Below are 20,541 nucleotides of genomic sequence, written 5' to 3'. Positions count from 1 at the left end.
CAAGGATGGACCTAGCATGTCTTTAAACAAAACCAACAGTTAAATGACCTTCCATCACTGTAAAACTTAAGTAATTAAATTTGTTCTAAGTCAAAATGAACAAGTTTCTGATCAGCACGGTTTACACCTGGTGAATACAACAGATGGGTTCAGTTAGTCAACATCCTCTATGGCCTGCAGGGTTTAACATTCACTCTTCCTGCAACAGTACCTCATGTAAACACAGACAAATGAGGTCCTGACCCAAAATCAAATATATAACAGACCAACCAGTTCAAATCTGGGATCAGTCTATTAGAATGTCTCAGCTTTACCCTTAACCTTACAATCAACCAAATAAAGGAAACAAAAAGAATGAGCTAGAGGCAAAGTAAAGGGGAAGAATGTAATCACTTCATCAGTTTGTTAGTCTCAACTTCAGAATCTGTAATATTTAAAATGACTTCATGCATCTTAAAGTTGTTCAAAGTCTGGCCATGCCTCCATCACAAAACAAACGCTTCAAATGTTGAAGGGCTCAAATCTCTTTAGAATTGGATTTTCCTTTGGACATTTTATTCACAGTCATCACTCTTTCCAGACGGCAAAATACTCCAGAGTGAACATTACTTATGTCACTTTGACAACCCATCAAACTTTACAGTGTGACAGAAGTGAACAGAGTGTCTAGATATTTTAAAGTGAGAGAGTCCTTTGTGCTGAACAGGTTAACTGTGCTCAGAAGAAAAGTGACAAAGATGTCACTCAGTGGGTAAAGAAAGGATCCCTTCTCAATGTGACAGTCAGAGCAGAATGTTGCGTAGAGGTTTATCTTTGTCGTTTTCGATGGGTCCACCAGAAGTAAGGATGATGAGATGTGCATTTTTTTTTCAATTTTCTAAATTATTTAAAGAAAATATATTTTTTTTTTTAATCTGACAACTGCAGTAAATTCCAAATTTAAGACAAACATTTTAAAAAATGAACATCTGAATCTGATTTATGAGCTCATCTTGTATGATCTGTGTACATCCGGGTGGGATCATACTGTATTCTTACCCCTCTCCAAACAAAGTGCACTTAAATGACATGAGTTGCCTTTAAGACATTAAACTACATCTCTTCTGGAGTTATGGTTAATGTCAATAGTGTTTCGAAGTTTGACGTGAAGTTGCTGTCAAATATAAAAAACATCAGTTGGGATTTAAATGTTTCTAAAGTTATAGGCCAGCAAAAAAATGTCAGAGTTGAGGTCACATGTTTTCTTTCTTTAAAAACAGAAAAACTGAGACAATGCCAAGTCTTTTCATACAGACCAAAAAACAAATTACTCTTTACATTTTTTACCAGAGCTTCACCGTACTGAAGATATAGATACAGCCTAGTTTTAAAGCAAGATCTAGAGTCTACAGTCATTCTATAATCACACGACAGCTAAGGGACAGTAGTGCTTTAAGCTAAATGCTAACATCTTGCTCACAATGACAGCACTCTAATAGTATAATGAGTATCATGGTCTCCATGTTGTTAAAAACAGTTTTCAAGTATCTTCACACAGAAGTATTGTACATACTGAAATTCTGACCTTAGTTCATCCTGAAGTGGACATGAATGTATCACATTTCATTGCTAAGATTGAGCGACAACCTCCTTAGTTGACAAATGAAGCCAAAAGTGCAACAGATTGCAGTTCCTCAAATGTTCGCTTGAGGTTTTCTGCAACAAAGATTCATTAACACAGATATTAAAATTCCCATTTTTACTGCAATGAAAAAAAAAGCCAGTTTACCAAAAAAAAGTTTTGGTGAGACTATCAAATTTCTCTATTGCTATACACTGAAGGGGGGATGATTTATATATATATATATATATATATATATATAACTAATCTGTTTTGATGATATCAAGGCTATGAGTTATTCATAATTAGGGGCGTGGCTGATCAGAGTGACTGATGCACATTGTAGCTGTTAGCCAGGAGGCTAGAGGCCCTCCTTAGCTCTTTTTCTTTGCTGCTCTGCTATGGTTGACCAAAAGTTAGTTTGAGGCAGCATTTCCACTATGGGGACGATTCCATTGTTAGGCATCGTAACTCCACTGCAGAAAACAATGGGTGATATCACTGACACTACGTCCATGTTTTATACAGTCTATTGCTACCACACTATAAATGCTCTATGAATGGTTTGATACTGGATTTAAAAATGATCTCTGCATGCTGAGTAAAACTGATCCGTGCTAACTATGTGACTGATTATTCTGCTTATAAAACATTTGAGGTATTCATTGACTGACTGACGGGAATTGTTTGTCATCCATGTGAAAAACTGGGGGCTGTGTGACGAACACGGTGCCAAATGAACATATGGAACCATTAAGCGAGAAGAAGCAGGGAGCTGTGTTGTGGCATTGCTTTGGTGACGCATGTCTGGGAGAGTGACTATTTTAAAACAGCTTGCATTTACAACCCAACCACACCCTTTTTTTTCCTTTGCCAATTACACTGGCCACCAGTTAGTGACACTAGCTCTCTTTAATAGGGTACCTACACTCCATAAACAACAGCCCCTTTGTTATGATTGTTAAATAAATGCTTCAATATGATTTTAAAAGACAGAAACGAACGGCTAAAAATATATGTGGACTGTTATTTCTGCAGGTGAGATTATAACCTGTGCGTGAAGGCCACCGATGAGGCATGCCCCAGGCGCGCTAAGGGCTAGTTATGAATAATGCAAAAGATTTACAAAAATAAACATGAATGTGCTCTGTAGGGGTAGAAGAGGGGTTGAACAGGAGGGGTGGTGAAGCTGAAAAAAAAAACCAAAAGGGTGGAGCTGATTGGTTTGATGTAGATTTAATGAGAGATTTAAGCCTGCAGATATTTTCTGCGTGTGTCCACTCTCAGACTCTGCAGAACTCTCACCGAGATAATTCCCTTAAAGCGAGTGTAATGCAGCGGGTTTCCCTGAGCCATCAGTTTTTTTTACCCCCTCTCCTCTTTCTTCCTTTCTCATTCATTTCATCGGCTTCCTCCTAATCTTCCCTGGGCTGTCGACCTCGCAGAGACAGAGGACACACTCAACCATTCAGCCGTAGCTGCTCATTCACATGGGAGAGAAAGCTTTCCTTGTTCAACGTGCTTAAGTGTTAGCCACTATGTGTGTGGGTGTGTGTGTGTGTGTGTGCTTACATTTTTAATAGTGTTATTTGCTGCATGTTATTGGAGTTGCAAGCTGTTGTGAGAAGATTTCCTACATCTAATCCATAGTGCTACCATATTATAATTCTGTTAGCGAGTGTGGTACTCCACTATGCTTTATTTTGATACACATGAATGGGAAGTCAAGTGATTCAGAGTATTGATGATTCAAACGCTTAAAGGGGAATGTCACCCACTTTCAAAGTAAGACGTGTTTGCGACTAGGCCTCCAGCGACTGGCAGGCCCGACTGGAGCAGGTCACATGACATCTTACCTCGGACGGTTATGCGTCATGCTCCATTTTCAATGTACAGTACGAGACCAAAGGAAGACATGAGGACAGAAGGCAAAACGACTTCTCTTTCAACCCTATGAAAGCTGACCTTCCTCAGATTATAGTTTGCGTAATCCTGTTTGAATAATTTAAAAACACAGCTGAGTCTTCATTTTTGTGCTATGGAAAGCTTAGACTTGGATTTTTGTCACCATGTTGTGCATATATCGATGACATCATTGTATATTTTCCATGTGTTGGAAAACAGGTTTCCAGCTGCTTGAGAATTTTGCTTGCATAGTAAAGTTTGAAATGAATACTTAATAATAAGTTTTATAATGTAATATAATAATAACTAAAACCCATTATAGCTTGAGAATAACTGAAAAACTTATAGAAACCTGGAGGCTGCACTGATTTTTGGAATATGAGGTATTTAAAGGTACCCCAAAAGCTTTCATCATAAGAAGTAGGGATGTTCTTTGGAGACGTATTTGCCAAGTCTGTTAAATGGAAATTTAAATTCAGAAGGTAAAACATTCAGAAAACAATCAAAATTTTAGCACAATTTATTTGGAATAAATGAAACTATGTAATTTGGCTTACTAAGTGTGGCTAAAATAAGGTAGCGCCACCGGCCTTCAGTCCCCGTTGCAGGTTGACCTCCACTTGCCTGTGTTAAATGTGGCTCTCCATTTTCTAGATCAAAATATTGTTAAACAACGCTGCTCTTACGAGATGATATCTGTTAACTGTGCTAGTTTACATCCAGGTAGCAGAGCAGGGCCATGAACCGGAACGGCCAGTCTATGGCTAATTTGTCTTGTGTGCTTAATTGAAAAAAAAAGCAGGGACAAAATTATTTTATTTTATTCATCCTATAAACATGTTTTTTTTTACAAAGATAACCTTTGACTAAAGTGGTTAAGTAAAAGGGCCATTGTGGCAGTTTTCTTTAGGGAGGTTTGACAGTTTTTAAATGGACTTTTAAAAAAAAGGTATTTTGTCTCAAGAGATCAGCTTTCATTTCTGCTTAGCAAGTATTTCACTGCTGTGCTGTTTGTGCACAGACAATCGGGCATTTCTGCCATCAACAAGACAGTGTATTTTTAGATTGTTTACCCCAAATTTTGCCTCTTTTAGTGTCTGAACTCTAAAATCTGTTAAACGGAGCCCCTTCTGTCTGAGTCCTGAGCTTTTAGTCTCTCCCTCACAGCCACAGTTTTTGTTTGTTGTCCTCGTTATATTTGAGGCACCATATGTGCACTCATTTTCATCTCTTGCCATAAAGTGGAGCGAAAAGCAGAGTCAATTTGGTGGCTGTTTGTGAAGCTAAAAAAAAAGTCAAAGCCAGTGCTTTAAGTTATCCAGATGGAGATACTCTGATTCTGTTTGTTGGTCTGTTTATGAAATATGAATATAACAAAAGGGGGAAATGTGGATTAGAAAAAGAATGAAGGTGAGCTGCATTTGATCTGGCATGAGTACATGCAGTTCTCAAAATGTTGCCTCTAAAATGTAACCTTTTGTCCCTGCAGGTAAAACAACCCCGCCTCAGCTCCAGTTCTCAGCCTGTTGTTAGGTTGACTGAAAGTTAGAGTGGGACAGCATTTCCAGTATGGCGATGGCCGCCAAAGGGACTCCAAACAAAGGCCCCTGTAGTAACAGATAGGTCACGACGCTAAGGCTTTGGTCATTAATATTTGCCGTCCATGGACAAAACTAGATTTTCGAGAAAAATCCAGATTAGTATTGTCAATCAACAATGCTTCAGTGCCATTGGATGAATCTGTTTTCACTTAGGTTGTCAATCATTTGATACTTCCATACTTTTTGATATCACGTTTTAAAACGATACAACTTTGTTACTTTAGTTATCAATAGTAACAAAAAGTACCTGAGATTTAAAAAAAACAGATCTTAAGTTATTTATTGATTTTCAGAAAAAGCTGCTGCCAGTGAGGGAGAGATCACTGCCTATTGCACAAATATGTTGGCCATGTTCACGAGTCTGCCTTCATTTTCAGCCCATTTAAAAACAAGAAATTACCACATAGTGGGTGCCTAAGACTTCTATTTTTGTTCTTGTGGTGTCGAAACAAGTATCAATATCATTACATTTTTACTAGAATTGTAACAAAGTTTAAAAAATCTGCTATTGTGACAACCCTACTTACACTTACAGAGAAGCATTTAAAGGTAGAAATAAACAGTTTCCTTTACTAAGTGGCAGTGAATTTACACTAGTGCATATTAGGAGTTGCTGAAAAAGAGCATTCACATGCTGTAAGTATGTTTATAACCCTTCTTCTATTATGGCCACAGGCTTTTGTAGATCCCAACATGCGATGATAAAATGCATCATTCCTCTAAGTGCTTTCAAAGTCCAGTCACCCGTGTCTGAGATATCACTTGTGACACATGAACAAACAATGGAGAACACCCTTTGGCGAGTTGCTGTAATTGTAAAAAAAGAAAAGAAAATAGGATGGCGTGGTGGCCGATAGCAATCAATTAATTAGTTTAATTAGAACATGATCAATATGATAACATACCAAACTAAATAAAAATAATTGAACACTGTTGTTCCATTTCTTAAAATACGATGACAGAAAGTTGCGTCATGGAAAAATGCTGCAACGTGACAACAAACTTCAACTGAAGAGGGAAAAAGATAAAAGTTGGAGAACAAAAAAGAGAGGCAAGTGAAACCTCGAGTGACCGAGCCCCCTCGGAGGAAGAACTCACCACTGCAGCATCGAGCGTTTCTTTATTTACATCCAGCAACCACACTGAAGGCAAGCTCTCCAGCTGTGGGCTTGTGACACAGGAACAACCCCTCAATACGAATTACCATCAACAGCATTCAGTGCCTTGAGTGTAAACACAAACATGATGATCAAATCAATTAATATCAGTTAGTGAAACGCTCAGTACAGCCAGGAGCCTATCACGTATAGAACTTTTGTACCTTGAAGCAACATTTGGGCTCGCAGCTACAGGAGAGGATGTTTAACATGCCCATTTGGAGTATCAATACTCTGTAGCTATTTGCATTAGGGCTGCGGGGAATCATGAGCCAAGTCTATAGGCTGTGTCTGGGTAAATGAGACTCTCAGAGGACTATTTAAATGAAGCTGCACTTGACTGCCAATTGTTTCTTGCTGAGCCATTACAAAGTAGTAAAGTGAAAGAGGTATTCCAGAGACAGAATACCAAATTGAGCTCTATAAATGCACGCCTGAAAAACAAATGAATGGATTTATATTCAAGTTATTAAAAGGATAATACTTACAGAGTTCAATTGCAGTATTTATATCCCAATATAAGAGCATTGAAGAACTTATTTCATCCCCCCCCCCCCCTCTTGATCTGTTTCATTTTTAGGAAATGCAATCCAATGACTATCTATATTGAGACATTTCTTTAGGGAATCCCTCACCTTTAATGTGCTCTGGGGGTCAATCCATAAACCAAAACGTATGCCAAAGCAGTGGACATACATGAACTTCTTCAACTGAATTGTTTGCTCTCTCCACATTTTTTAGAACAGCCATCATCTGAGACTTTTGTTTTGCAATATCGAGACACTTTTGTGGTTTTTGGTCTTTCTAAACTGGAAGGGGTCGGACTTTCCGTCCAGGCATTCAAACCCTGAAATGAACCCTGTTCCTTCTTTTTCCACATAAAAATTAAATATATTCTGGCTGCTGTACTTGGTATTCTGTCTGTTTGATGTATCCAGTGGCCAGTGTGCTGCTCTTCATGCACTCCTGCAGCAGTTATTGTACAAAGTGTTTCATTCTAAACAAACTGTTTACATGATGAATATTTAAAAGTACTGAAGCGTCATATTTTAACCAAAAGATGCCAAAACATTGCCAAAGCATTGGTTCAATTAAGGTAGTGTGCAGGAATGGTTATCAGAAGCAAGAAATGACCCAATATTGGGCGCCTAGATCTTATATTTTTGTTGCTTTGGTATTGATATCAATTGATTTTACTAGAATAATAATAATAAATAAAGAATAATAAGAATAATAATAATAATAATAATAATAATAATAATAATAATAATAATAATAATAATAAGAATAATAAATAAAAATCAAGTTTAGAAGTCAAGAACTATATTCCCGGAGGTCAGACCCTCCCGTTTTGCATAAGGCATAGCATCTGATGGTCAAAGCCTGAACACAGCAGTTACCAACAGCTGCTTTACTTCTGAGGTCAATGAATGGGTTAATTTAACTTGAAGTTAAATAATAATAATAATAATAATATTGAAGTTCATAAAACTGATATAAATGACCAACAGGGTACCCAATATGAACGGGTACATTTGCAAATAGAGGGAATGAAAACTTGAACAAACTGCCGCTAAATGTGATTTATAATTTTAGATTGACTCTGCAGTGATGTAGCATCTGTGATATAACATCTGGGAGTAGCAGGTGTGACTTTTTCCGCTTTGTTGCTTCATCAGGCCCACACAGAGGGACAGAGGAACGGAGGGAACGGCCTCCTCATCTTTAATATTTGAGCAAAACCTTTGTGACAAATAGAACTACTGCAAACAGAAAAATCTGAACTGTGTGAGAAGTTCATGATACACATCATCGATACACCAAAGCACAACACTACTGATTCTCCAAAGGACTTTACACTTTCAAAGAGTCAAAGCTGCCTTACACTGAACTGTTTTGACGTTTTGCTGCATAAGGCAGGTGTGAAATTACTACAGGTCTGAAGTTACTGAAATTCTAAATATATGCAGCTTCTTCTGAGATATTTTTCAAATTCTGTGACAGAAATAATTCCTCCTTTTGGGAACACAAACTAATTCAGTCCTTCATTAGCTCTTAATTAGCAGCACTGCATACAAATTAACTGTGCCGCAGCTCTGCCTATTTACATCTTCAGTCTTATAAACATTCAAATGAGACGTAAAAATTATGAAATAATGTGGCCATGTCTCAATTGCAGAATCAAGTGTCCCTGTTTTTTTTTTTTGTCCTTGCTTGACAGGCTCCTTATTTCACTGCAGAGGGCAGAGATGCTCCATGAGGTCAAAGAGACAGATGGCATGTCAGTTTGTAATACAAGAGGACGTTTATTGTAGTTTGGCCTATTTAAAAAACGGGTTAGCAGTTGTTGCTGCTGCATCAGACACCAAAATAAAGAATCACAAATCAGTCTGAATCTGAACAAACCAACATTGAACACAAAATAAGAGTCAGTTTATGAATCTGCTCATGTGCATAGAGAACCCTTGCCTCAAAATCATCGTGTTTCCGAGTTTTCTTTAGGGAATAGAGTGCCACCAGACGCTTCATGGGTTCATTGTTAACAGCATTGCTAAAAGCTAATTCTGGAGCCATGAAGCAGATCGCAGCCAATACAATCAGTCATGTTAGAGTCTATTAGAGGTGAGGAGAATTATCACGATATTTTGCGAGGCAATGTATCGATTAATGGCTGCCAAGTATCGAAATGTTTATTATATTGATAACAAAATCTGCTTTTATTTTTTATTGCTGAAGGAGTTGCACAGATCATTTTGAATAAGTTGCATTGTTAAAAATAACTGCAGTTGTACAGTCGTCCATCCTTGTTTGTGTTCAGTTGCGTTTGATTAGACTGAAATACCAACAGTTCAGCTTGTGAGGTGCATGCAGCCCTTTAATGGGGTTTTACTTTCATCACAGTGTTGGTCAGTCTGGGGGCTTGACTCACATTGTGTAGAAATAAAAAGACTGAAGTGAGATGAATAGACTGAGAATATGTTTCTTATTTGACAAAACAGTTCTTGGTTTAGTTTATTTTGTGGACAAAATGTGCAGTTAAAAGAAAAGTCAAATTGCAATATATTGTATTGCAATTCTCAGCATATCGCAAAATGTTTAAAATCGATATCATATCGTAACAAAGGTATTGTGATAACATCGTATCATTGGGCCTCTGGTGATTCCCACCCCTAGTTTCTATGCAAAAAAAGCCACTACATTTTTGAAACTTTTGCATGCAAGGATACAAGTCAGTGACATTAACCATCGCTTGCACTTACTGTAGCTGGTGACTGAATGAAGGTCTGACCTGGACTAGTAAAACAGACCTTCAGGACCTTATTCTCAGAGTTTCTTATCTCACTACAGCCTCCAGACACAGCTAAAGAATAAGTGTGAAAAAGACTCCAAACCAACTGAAAAATGCAGGAATGGTGAGAACACATCCACTGACACAGACAAGAGGGAAGAACAATATATTTGAGGGTCTGGTTGTATAAAAGAGAGAAAAAGCATAAAGTTTTCTCAAGGCCACATATTTCATTCACTTCTCATGACCACAGATGCACAGCCCCACCTCTCTGTTTCATTGTTTGGCATACAAATAATCAATCACCAGGCAGTAACCAGCTCTCTGATGACATGGGGACATAACTGTCACTAAATAATCAATCAAAAGCTTTTGTCTTGGAGTTTATGATGGCTCCGCTGAAAGGGTCATGTGTGACTGTGAGAGTGGGGGTGCAATCGTACAGAAATGCAGACACACTTGGGCGCACACACACACACTTACACACAGAGGGCTAGTTCCTTGGCTGACTAACCACAATCCCATTTGTCTCTGCCACAGAGCGATCAGACGTTGGCCTCATAAATCATAAAAGCTGTCATCGTTGTCTGAGCTCAAGTTAGCTGCCCACAGATTATAAACGAGTGCAAGGAAAATTGATATTATAAGAGTCATTGAGCTGTGGGCACGCGTCAGAGCTCAGGAGGCATCACTGAGATAAATATTTCATCTTCTGTGGTCTTTACACCAAAATGGCAGAGCTGCGGAGAACATGCCAGAGGTCTAAAGTGGAAATGAAAAACTCTGTATTGACTGCTTGGAAAAATCAAGTATTATGGATCTGTAACTTCCAGCATTGCTTAAAATATCCAGGCAAGTGCATTGCAATGTGCCTCATTAATGCAAACAGACCAGAGGCCACATGTGACACACTTTCTCTGTCAGGTTCAATGTTTCCACAGTTTTAACAAAATAAAAGTCCTATTGAAGGTTTGCAGCCTTGGTTTTACATCGCCATTGTGGCACAATAGCAGGAATGATAGCTTAACCTTTTGCTTTAGAAACTTTCTAAGCTTGTCCCTGGAGACGTCTGTGACCCGAGTGAATTTCCTGTCTACATTCTGTTGAATACGTTCTAAAAGTAGAGGATTTGCACATGGATTAAGGATAGGGATTACAGGATTATTTGGGTGTTTTCTTATGAAAGACTGCATGGTGTGTGCATCCAGAAAAGAAGAAAACAAATCCGTGGACTGCACAAGCATAAATCAGATGTGGGTTTCCTTAATTCACACCCTTTGATTTTCCCGCATTTCACTGAAAAGAAACACATTTGAGAGAGAAGATCCTTTGAAGTGAAGACCCCTCTGCAGTCTTAACATGTTTGTTTGTGTGTTCTCCCTGAATGTGGTAATGATACTTTAAAACTTGTACGGTGAATTCTCACACTCCTGACAATTTACCAATATTTTTGGGATGAGCTGCACAAAAGAACACTGTCAACATTTTAACCCTGACTTTTCCTCAACGGCAGCCTCCATTGTTGAACAATGAAGCCAGTGTGAAGTGCAAAAAAGAAAAATGCATTTTCTTGAGTGTCCACTTGAGGCTGGCTCCAACAGACCCGGACGTCACATACACACTCGTTCTAAAATGCCAATTTTTTATGTTTACGGCCTGGTACAAAAACTCTTTTAATCTTAATGGTTCATGTCTTTATCGGTACACACTATATGGGGGGTGAATTTTATGACTCTTACATTTAGATTTTATAGAATAAGAGTTATTAATGATAAGGGGCATAGCTGATCTGACTGATGGCTTGACCCATTGTCAGGAGGCTTAAGGACGACAGTGCCTGTCACTACATTGACTGAAAGGTAGTTTAAGAAAGTATTTTCAATAAGGCAACTGCCGAAACCAATGGGTGATGTCGGCGAGTCCATGTCCATGTATTATTCAGTCTATGCTTAACCTCTATTTTCCAAGTACATTTTCACATGAATTCGGGTTGAGCTGAAGTGTGAACACAGCAGATAATATTCAAGTAAATTCAGCATGGGCAGGCAAGAGCTGGTGATGACGTTTATCATGCGACTAATAAAGCAGCTTCATACTCTTTTCTGCTCACCAGCATGTTCTTTTTTCATTTTGTCCTTCATACTGTGGCGAGCCCAATAACAGGCAGCACTGATATTAAGGCAGAAGCTGTCGTCAGCCTCAGCTTCACCTGCCATCTTGGATTTCTTGTTAACATTACAACCGCAGTGTCCTTTTCATATGAAGTCCTGCCCCCTGAGACCCCGCCTACAGGGAAAACTTCACGCTGTGAAGGGCATATGTGAGTAACAATTTTGGAAAATTTCAGGGTCCGGCTACCCTACATCGTTCTGGAAAATCAGGAGTGTATGTGTGGAAACAGCTTAAGGGAGCTTTTGTGATGTACCTGCATAACAGACTGGCTTTGACATCCATCTTCTCCAAGTGATGGTCACAAATCTGTTCTGAGCTTCACTCTTGCATCAAAAGAGCCAGATGAATAGAACCCCCCGTTTATTTCTCAGTGAAGGTAGTGACAGCAGCTTTTGTCTGTCAGAAATGTCGCCTCAAATTGAAGGGTCAGAAATAAGAGCAAAATTCAAATTGGCCATCTATGCATCTTAGAAGGAATTTTAAGGAATCGTTTTTGACACTGAATCTTTATATCCAATCATCTGACAAAAATGCCCATGAGGAATCTGTGGGCGGGGTATCGTTAAACACAATCTGTCCTTCAGAATTGCATCAAGTCACGATGTTGAACTATTAAAGCACATGAAGGAGATGGGAAGAGAAAGATGAGTAAGGCCTGCTGGAGGCACGGGCTACAACGCCATGCCCTTGACATGTATAGTAGGAGTCATCCTCCATGTTAAAAAGGTCACTGTGACTCCTCGGCTGGTTCAAGTTGAGCGATGGAGACAAGGTCAAATAGACGACACACAGCTTCGGTTTAACGGTAGCTTAAACTACAACATAAACTTCTAGATCAAGTGTTTCAATTACAGCGTGCGGTTCTCAAACAGACAGCGAAGCCCTGCAGGGTGATAAACCCACCTCCGAGTTCTTGTAGAATGAGTCAACACCAAATCTGTTGAATGCCAAGGAATTCTCCAATAAACTCTAATTCAGTGGGTGGTGGAAGCGTGCGTTTAGGCTTGCCAGGCAGTTCCAATGATTCCCTCTAAAGAAAGACACAGAAATTTGAAAAAGGATTAACATTCAGAAAGAGAATGAGTGATACAATATTTGTAATACTGTGCCAAAACACAATAAATGTTTGGTGACAGATGAGGCACTTTCAAGGTTGCAAATAGAATTTGTAACAGACTTTTACCTCACATGATCCCCCTTGCTATCATAGGAAGCCTTTGAAATAAGCTTAAATCTGAGCTCCTATAACGGCTCTTCTATACTTGTTCATATTCACTCTCTCTTATTTACTGTAGGACTGTAAGATTATATCAAGTGCTTCAAATCAAAGTGTTCTTTAAGGGACAGAACTTCATTGGGAGTCCAACTCAAATTCAGCAAAAGGATAATGGAAATGTAACAAAGAGAGGGTCTTTACATGTTGACACAAACAAGATGTCTTAGACAGGACTCTAAATATCCAAAGACCTTTATGTAATAGATTGGTTCCCAAAAATTAGATATGCACATATGAACTAAAATCATGATAGGACACTTACTGGATAGTTTATACAAAGGTCTTTTGGTAAGAACAAGTGTGTGTAGACAAATTCTGTTGGGATTTTATCAATAAAAACTTTTAAGATTGATGTTCATCTCTGTCGGCCACGTATCGTTTTTTTTCCCCGATTGGGTCCTTGGGGGAGCCCATTAATGTTTTTCACAGATCTGATATTCGGTTCTTCTAAAGAACTGAACTCAGCCATTTACTTATTAAACTCTGTCACATCGGTCCTTCTTGAAGGGCAAGTCTGGCATTAAGCAGTGAAGACAAATGATAGGCTTAGTTGTGTTTTGGATAAAGTGACAGAAAAATGGCCGCAAACTTCTGTTAAATGAAGGTGACTTTTCTGATCTCTTCATCAGGATACAGCGGGATGAATCCTTAATTACATTCAATAATTTAACAAGAACTCCAAATTCTTTGACAATCACATATCTTTCTACTTTCAACTCAAAATCATTTTTTAGTATATCCTTACTAAGGCTGCAGCTAACGACTTTTTTTAAGAGTCGACTAGTCATTGATTGTTTAAAAGATGAATGGGTAATGTATTGCACAATTACTTAATGGCTCTTATTTAGCTGTCAGCTTTTAATCTAACATTATTTTTTTAAAGAGGACATATTATACCCCATCTCTACCTTTTAAAACAGTAACTGTGCTGTGGTCAAAATATAACATGAACCAGAAGAGGTTTGTGACCCTGTATAAACCAGCTCTGTCAGAGCGCTCCGTTTTGGTGTGTGTGTCTCTTTAAATTCAGTGAGTCCCATTGAAATTCAATGCAAAGTTTTGTTCTAGGCTGGGGGTGGAGTCCATGGGTGGAGATACCAGGGGAGGGGAGGGTATTTTTTTTACCAGAATCCCACTGTGATGTCACAATGAGAGCACATTTGAAACAAAGCATTTTTCTCGGTTTTGTTAGACTTATGCAGACTACAAACAAAGAACTGGATGGGTTTATTTCACATTTTGTGGGTTAGTAGACACTCAGGTTACACAATTATATGTTAAAAAAACACTGTCAAAGTGGATTTTTCACAAGACATATTTTGGCCTTGACTGTAATCATGACCGAGTAGTATTGTTACTGTGGTAATATTGGAAGTTTAGAGATAGGAGAAAAAGTGTTCTAGGAGAAAGGTTTGAAGGTAAGGGACTGTAAATGAGAGAAAAATCACTGTGTGGCTGTGACTTCAGACAGTTACTTTGAATGTCACTGTTGATGTTAAAAAGAGAAAAGTCCATCCAACATGCCTTCTATAATTACATACTTGCTCACATGATTAGCAATGTCCACTTTACAAATCAAGCAAGCAATCCTTTTCTTTGAAGCATTGAGAATGAAATGTTCCCAAACATAATTTTTAGGACAATAATCGTTTTGCCCCAAATTCTTAAATAGTCCAGTGTTGATAAACCAAAATTATGAGATGTATATCAAAATAATTTAAAATGAACATAATTTGTAACATGAAATATAAGCAGTGTGCAGTAAGAGACTCTCTGTTAGGAACTTGACTTTCAATATGAGCAGCGAATGAGCTGCATATCAGCCACAGATTAATTCCTAAATTCTGGAGGGATTACCTCAGCCCAGCAAACTCCAGACTTCTGAGCATGCAGGGAACTATAGGAGCTGAACAGGACAGTATCCTCCTCATGTTTCTTACTCTTAAAGCTCACTACAGCAAGGAACACAGTAGTGTGCGCATCAGAAATACAAACCCTCTGAAAAGAAATGAGAAACAAGCCAAATCTTCTCAAGTGAATGTTTTCTTCCTCGGCTGTATTTGACAACACTGCCCACGGCTAGCGTCTCTAATTATCAGTATATATGATGATATGAAATGCTGTTTGAAATTGAGTGACATTCACACCAGATTTTTCACCAAGTACTTCCAGTTAATAAAACTCTGAGGGATGACGCTGCAGCATCACGACTCTATAATCAAATTAAAAGTCCCTTGGAAATGTCATTTCCTTTTTTTAGACTTCAAAAGGCGAGTGGCCTTGGATCATTAAAAGGCTGGTACTCATTGGTATAGTTTAATTAAATCAGAGGGTTTCAAGGAGCTTAGTCATAAACATATTTGAAAAGACCTTGTAAGTTAGTAAGAAATATAGTTGATGTTGAGGAGGCTGCTGTGGTCAGAGGCGTATGAAATTCTACCTGTTTGTAACCGTGTTGTGTCCGTCTTCTCCCCAACCTGCTGCTGAGTTTAATCTATTTCTCATCAATTTGCAGAATTATAATGAGAACAAAATTAAGTTTTGTTCAAGTTTGACACTCTAACACCGTTTTGGAAGTTCAATTAACACCCGAAGTTTAGACATGGAAGCCAATGGCTAAAGAGAACCAGATCATTTTTAAACCAATATGTGTAACCAGCAATTTCCACATAGTCCTTGCACGCCATGTTCAGTCAGCAGGCACTACGGCCCAATGCGATCCTACTCTAGTCAATGACTGTGTTTCCACAGCAAGCGCCGCAGCCCATCTCCAGAATGTACAAGAAGCACTCCATTTCAAATATAGTCTATTCTTGATGGAGACCACTGCAAGCACGCGTCAAGGTGAACAGATAGACCCGGACAGGAAGTCAGACAAAGAAACGCACATAGCATTTTTTGAGTTGCACGACTGATGTTGAAGTTGGGTCAAATTTCAGCTAAATTGCCCTTTGATTGTCGTGCAGTCAACAAGGGGTAACGATGGCCCATCATAGCCTGATCAGTGGCTATTGACTGGGCGAATTAACTTCTGGCATGTTGAAAATGTTTGTCTTAAGACTGCACACACTCGTGCAGTAAGAGCACTGCCACTAGCGGATTCCTAAACTTGGGAGCTTTTAATCCTGATTGTGCTTGTGCAAAATTGGCAGACAGCATCTTAAAGCACCATGGCAACAACAGGCATGCCTGTTTGATGTGTCATTCCCATCATATAACCAAAAATAATTAACCAGACGAACATTGTCAGGAAATAGCTGTGGACCTCCAGCTGCAAGGGAATATGTGTTGTTATTTTCTTAACATTTGGTAATGATGCTTTCAGAAGGTTATTTAATAGCATGTGTTTGGTGTTGAGGATTGAATTGACAGGATGAAGCTGTAATAAATAACTTTGACACAAAGTGGCTTAATGCCTCCTGCGATGTGTTATCAAAAAGCACAACATGGTGTTTGTGTTGGCGCAAAAATACATCCTCTGCTCCTCTTGAAGAGAGACATCAGTGAAGTCACACATTTTGTTTTCGAGTAGAAAATGTGATCCACTGATCGTCTGTCTTCATCTACAATCAGTATAAAAAATAATAATTTAAAAAAGTATGAAACAGGTTGTCAAAGCAAAGAAAGACAGAGAACATCATGTTAAATAGTGAAGATGATTTTTGCACACTCTCCTCCTTTTACAAGAGGAATCTTTATCAAAAGCTTCTTTTGACAATGAAAGGGGATTTCCCTCCGCTATGGTTGTCACAAAAGTGACACTATCAGTGTTTCCCCTACCATTATATTGGTCCCGCCCCCGGTTAGTGTGAAACAGTATCACATTCTTCAATTACATCGCTGAAGGCCACTTTTAATGCTGAAATGTGTGCAGTTTCTGATGTAAATTACTTTGTAGGTAAACATTACCAAATACATTTTATGTGGCCAACATTAGCAGTGCTAGCAACGCCAGCCTTCTGTTCATCTTGCACGTTAACGTCCACATGGCCTGGCCTGGTTATGCGTCACTGCAGTTGAGTGGTATAAACCGCTAAAACCTGACACATCACTTGTACAACTTGAACTCAATTTAACAGCAACTTCCTTTTTTCTGTGGTTAAGTTAATGTCGTAACCCCTCGTTGTCCTGGAAGTTCTTTATTTCATTCAAAATCAAAGCAGGTTGGTATCCACATTTAATAAAAGATGCCCTAGCTTCAGACAGTCCAAAAATACAAAATCAAAGCATAACAAAACTGTTGTAAGATGCAAAATAATGGAATTTGAAACATGCAATTAAAAATGTGATTAAATGGGATAAATAATTGAAATTAAGCAAGCCGAGTAATCATGATTTTGACAGCCTGGTAGTTCCTTTTTTTCAGGAGTAAAATCATTCTCATTTAGCTTTTGCGATGAAATTGATATCAAACTTTTTTCTATGAAAGATATATTGGTTGTTTGCTTTTATGTTCTACCATTGTAAAGACGTTTAAGATGATTATACTGTGCCAACCTTGTCTTTCACTGACATTTCCGAACAGATAAAAAAAATCCAAACAGATTGCTCCAGCCATAAACATTTGGGAAGTTCTGCAGGTACACTGTGCCAAGACAGAAAAACAGAGGCTTTGAGCAACAAACTCAACAACAAAGTGGTAAAAGGTTATAGCTGGTCTTTATTCTACAGATGGTGGTCTAGTTTCCTGAGTCTGTTTTCACAAAGCAAGGCCAGAAGCTTCCCTAAATGTAACAAAGGCACTACCGTAACCCACTTCAGTTTACTACATGAATGCTCCCATTAAGTAAGTTGCCTTTGGTAGTGTAGACTGCTTCCATTCGTCTGGAGCCCTCAGGAATGCACCACATCTGACCTCAGAAAAAGCTTGTTTTGTAGCTTCTTTTTAACACTCCGATTAAAAAGCATCCAAGCCTAATTCAAAGCTATAAAGACTGCAGGTTGAACATGTGCCTTTCACGATCCACAGTCATTAAAGGATGACGTATGTAGCTTCAATAAAAGCATTTTATTCCATGTCTGCATTTTACACCAGTGTAAAATCACAGTGGCATCAAATGTTTTCTTGCACAGCCATCAGACAAACTGTGTCCAACTCAGAGTTTTGTAAGTCCCATTTGATTCAGTGATTCATTATTATTTAGGGTTATTTTCTATGAAGAGCAGCAACAAACTCCTATTCTTCAGTGTTGTGTTTTAAAAAAGGAAAACACATATTTAGCCACCCAACCAACTACTCTTCAAGCGTTTCAAATTAAATCACTGCACTTTGTTTAATTTGAAGTCTTCTATGTTTCAACTAAAGTCTCACAGCTCTACTGCATAAACTACACTTTCAAATGTTGGACTTGAGACATTTAAATATAATGTTTTTAATGAGCCACAGGGTAATAATATTACATCATTAGGAGCACAAGGGTAGTCTGTTGGGCTACTCCGATGTAATTGTTGCCATGGAAAGGAGAGTGGGTGGTACTTAATGTGGCCCAGGACACGTATGCATACATACTACCAAACCAATGTGGATGAATGTATCCCAGACCACCTCCTTATGCTGCCTGAGTGATCTGATCTCAATTCTTACTCAATGTTCCTCGAGAGCGTTTATACTAGGGATCTTCATAATCGACTAAACACAGAAATGTAAATTCAGTGTCTACTATAAGGTAAGAAAACACTTAATAGACAGTCACACAAATTACCTGAAGGTAAACAATGTTATTTGGTTTACACAGATTGGCTAGCACAACCAGCCTTCGGTTCCCTGCATGTTAACATCCACATATCTGTGTAAATTGTGGTTACCCATTGCTCAAGTTGAAATGAAAAGGTTTCAGGATCCCCTACTCTCTGCTTCTATGAGATGCTATCCATTCATTGAACTTGTTTAGATCCAGGTACTAGAGCAGACCGTGGCGGGCCCAATTGCCCAAAGCTACAGCCTGTCTATGGTTACAGCCCCAACTAGTGGCGGTTGGCCGAATTAGCTGACTTGTAATTCTGCTGCTGACTAACTGGAACTGCTCTATTAAAGCTTTTTACCAGCTTTATGTCATTTTGTTTTTGAGTGGGAAAATATCTTTAAGGACAGTTAAGCTCCTGGAAAAACCTTGAGAACAATAAACACTGAAGGAAGCCCAACCTCTAGACGAGCTCAGTACCTACAAAAAAACTAACGTAAATGGTTGCATTGCTTGAGGCCCTCAAAGCAACAGGGAAGAGACTCATTTTTAACATGAAACTGCTTTATTTAGTGTTTGTACTGGTGTTAATCACCAGTTCTTCTTGTTTTGCTTTTAATTACACCCTGAGGTGTCAAAGCATTAGGTATAGTTCTTCATTAAAAATAAGAAAAGGTGTGCAGATATTTAATAGCTTTCAAGCTGACTCCACACACTGAAAACAAAAACTTCCTCTGTATTATTCTAGTGATAGAAATGCTGTGGTACCCCTTTTACTATTGTAACTAATCCATGTGGCACACTGTATGTTCCCTTCACCTTATAGCTTGTGGGGAAGATTACACAATGCACAGAGTTCAAACTCTGGAGACACATACACGCTCTGGCACCGGGCATATGCATCAGCTGACCAGACTACATGACAGGGAAGAGGAGTCTACATTGGAAAGGTCGAGCTAGAGGACGAGGAGACAGATCGGGGAGCATCACAAATAAAGGCAGCACAAGGGCAACAAGAACAGAGACTGACGGCAAAAGACAGGGGAACAAGTTGAAGGAAGGAGGGGGGGGGGGTGAATCAACAAAAATTGTGCTGTCAGCATCCCCGGGGCCAGCAGGGAGCTTTAAGTGAGTTGATGCCGGCCGCTGAGTCTCTCCTTCCTCCCTTCCATTTCTCCCTTTGTCTTCCTCACTCATCCATATGGCAGATTCCACCTCATACCCCTCCCCCCTTTGCCCTGCTACGCACTCTTTTGAAATGGCCTCTCTCTATCTCCCACACACACACACAAACCCACGCTTGCTTGCACAAGCTTCCCACATCTCCCGAGCCATGTCTTATTTACGGTTCGATTACATCCGACCGCCCTCCAGGACGGACACGCTCCTACGCCTCCTCTCTGCCTCGTGCGCAGATGTTTTTCGAATAATTAGGGGAAAACCTGTTTTTTGTCCGCTGGGGTCACAGAAACATCTGTGGTGGATGCAGAAAAAACTGCGGCATCACCACAGGACTGGTATTGGAAAAGGTGAAGGGGGGGGATGAAGTCTGATATTCATATATGACCGGTTGCAAACACAAATGTAGAGGTTGATACACAGAAATGCACTGTAAAAAAAGTACAAATGCAACAACAAAATACAGAAAAATGAATCCCTGTGCAAAAAAATAGGTTAAGAGCAGAGAACTCTGCAGCACACACACACACACTTCCTCAGAACAATGTAATAAAGTGTGCGCCAATGATTGAACAGATCCCCTGGGAGGCACAACATAGCACTATCCCTGCTATAGAGGTGAGTAATAGGACTTACATCTTCTTCCCAAAAAGCACGAGCGCTGCCTGCTGATGCATTCCA

The 20,541-nt window shown here is 39.1% G+C and overlaps 1 protein-coding gene across 4 annotated transcripts in view; it reads right to left on the bottom strand.

Moving 5' to 3' along the window:
- Positions 1–20,541, bottom strand: part of adarb1b (adenosine deaminase RNA specific B1b) — a 126,454-nt gene that overhangs the window by 84,631 nt on the left and 21,282 nt on the right. For 3 of the 4 annotated variants that reach the window (XM_061053803.1, XM_061053800.1, XM_061053801.1), the window contains exon 1: positions 12,628–12,754. The exons of the other annotated variant lie outside the window; for it this stretch is intronic. The gene's annotated coding sequence lies outside the window, so the exon portion shown is untranslated. Of the gene's footprint in view, positions 1–12,627; positions 12,755–20,541 lie in introns of those variants that run through there. 4 annotated transcript variants of the gene reach the window in all.

Source organism: Labrus mixtus, chromosome 13 (assembly GCF_963584025.1).
Source record: "Labrus mixtus chromosome 13, fLabMix1.1, whole genome shotgun sequence".
In the NCBI taxonomy this organism is placed as follows: Eukaryota; Metazoa; Chordata; class Actinopteri; order Labriformes; family Labridae; genus Labrus; species Labrus mixtus.
Note: the sequence above shows the minus strand (reverse complement) of the source record. Positions and strands in the feature narration are given on the sequence as shown.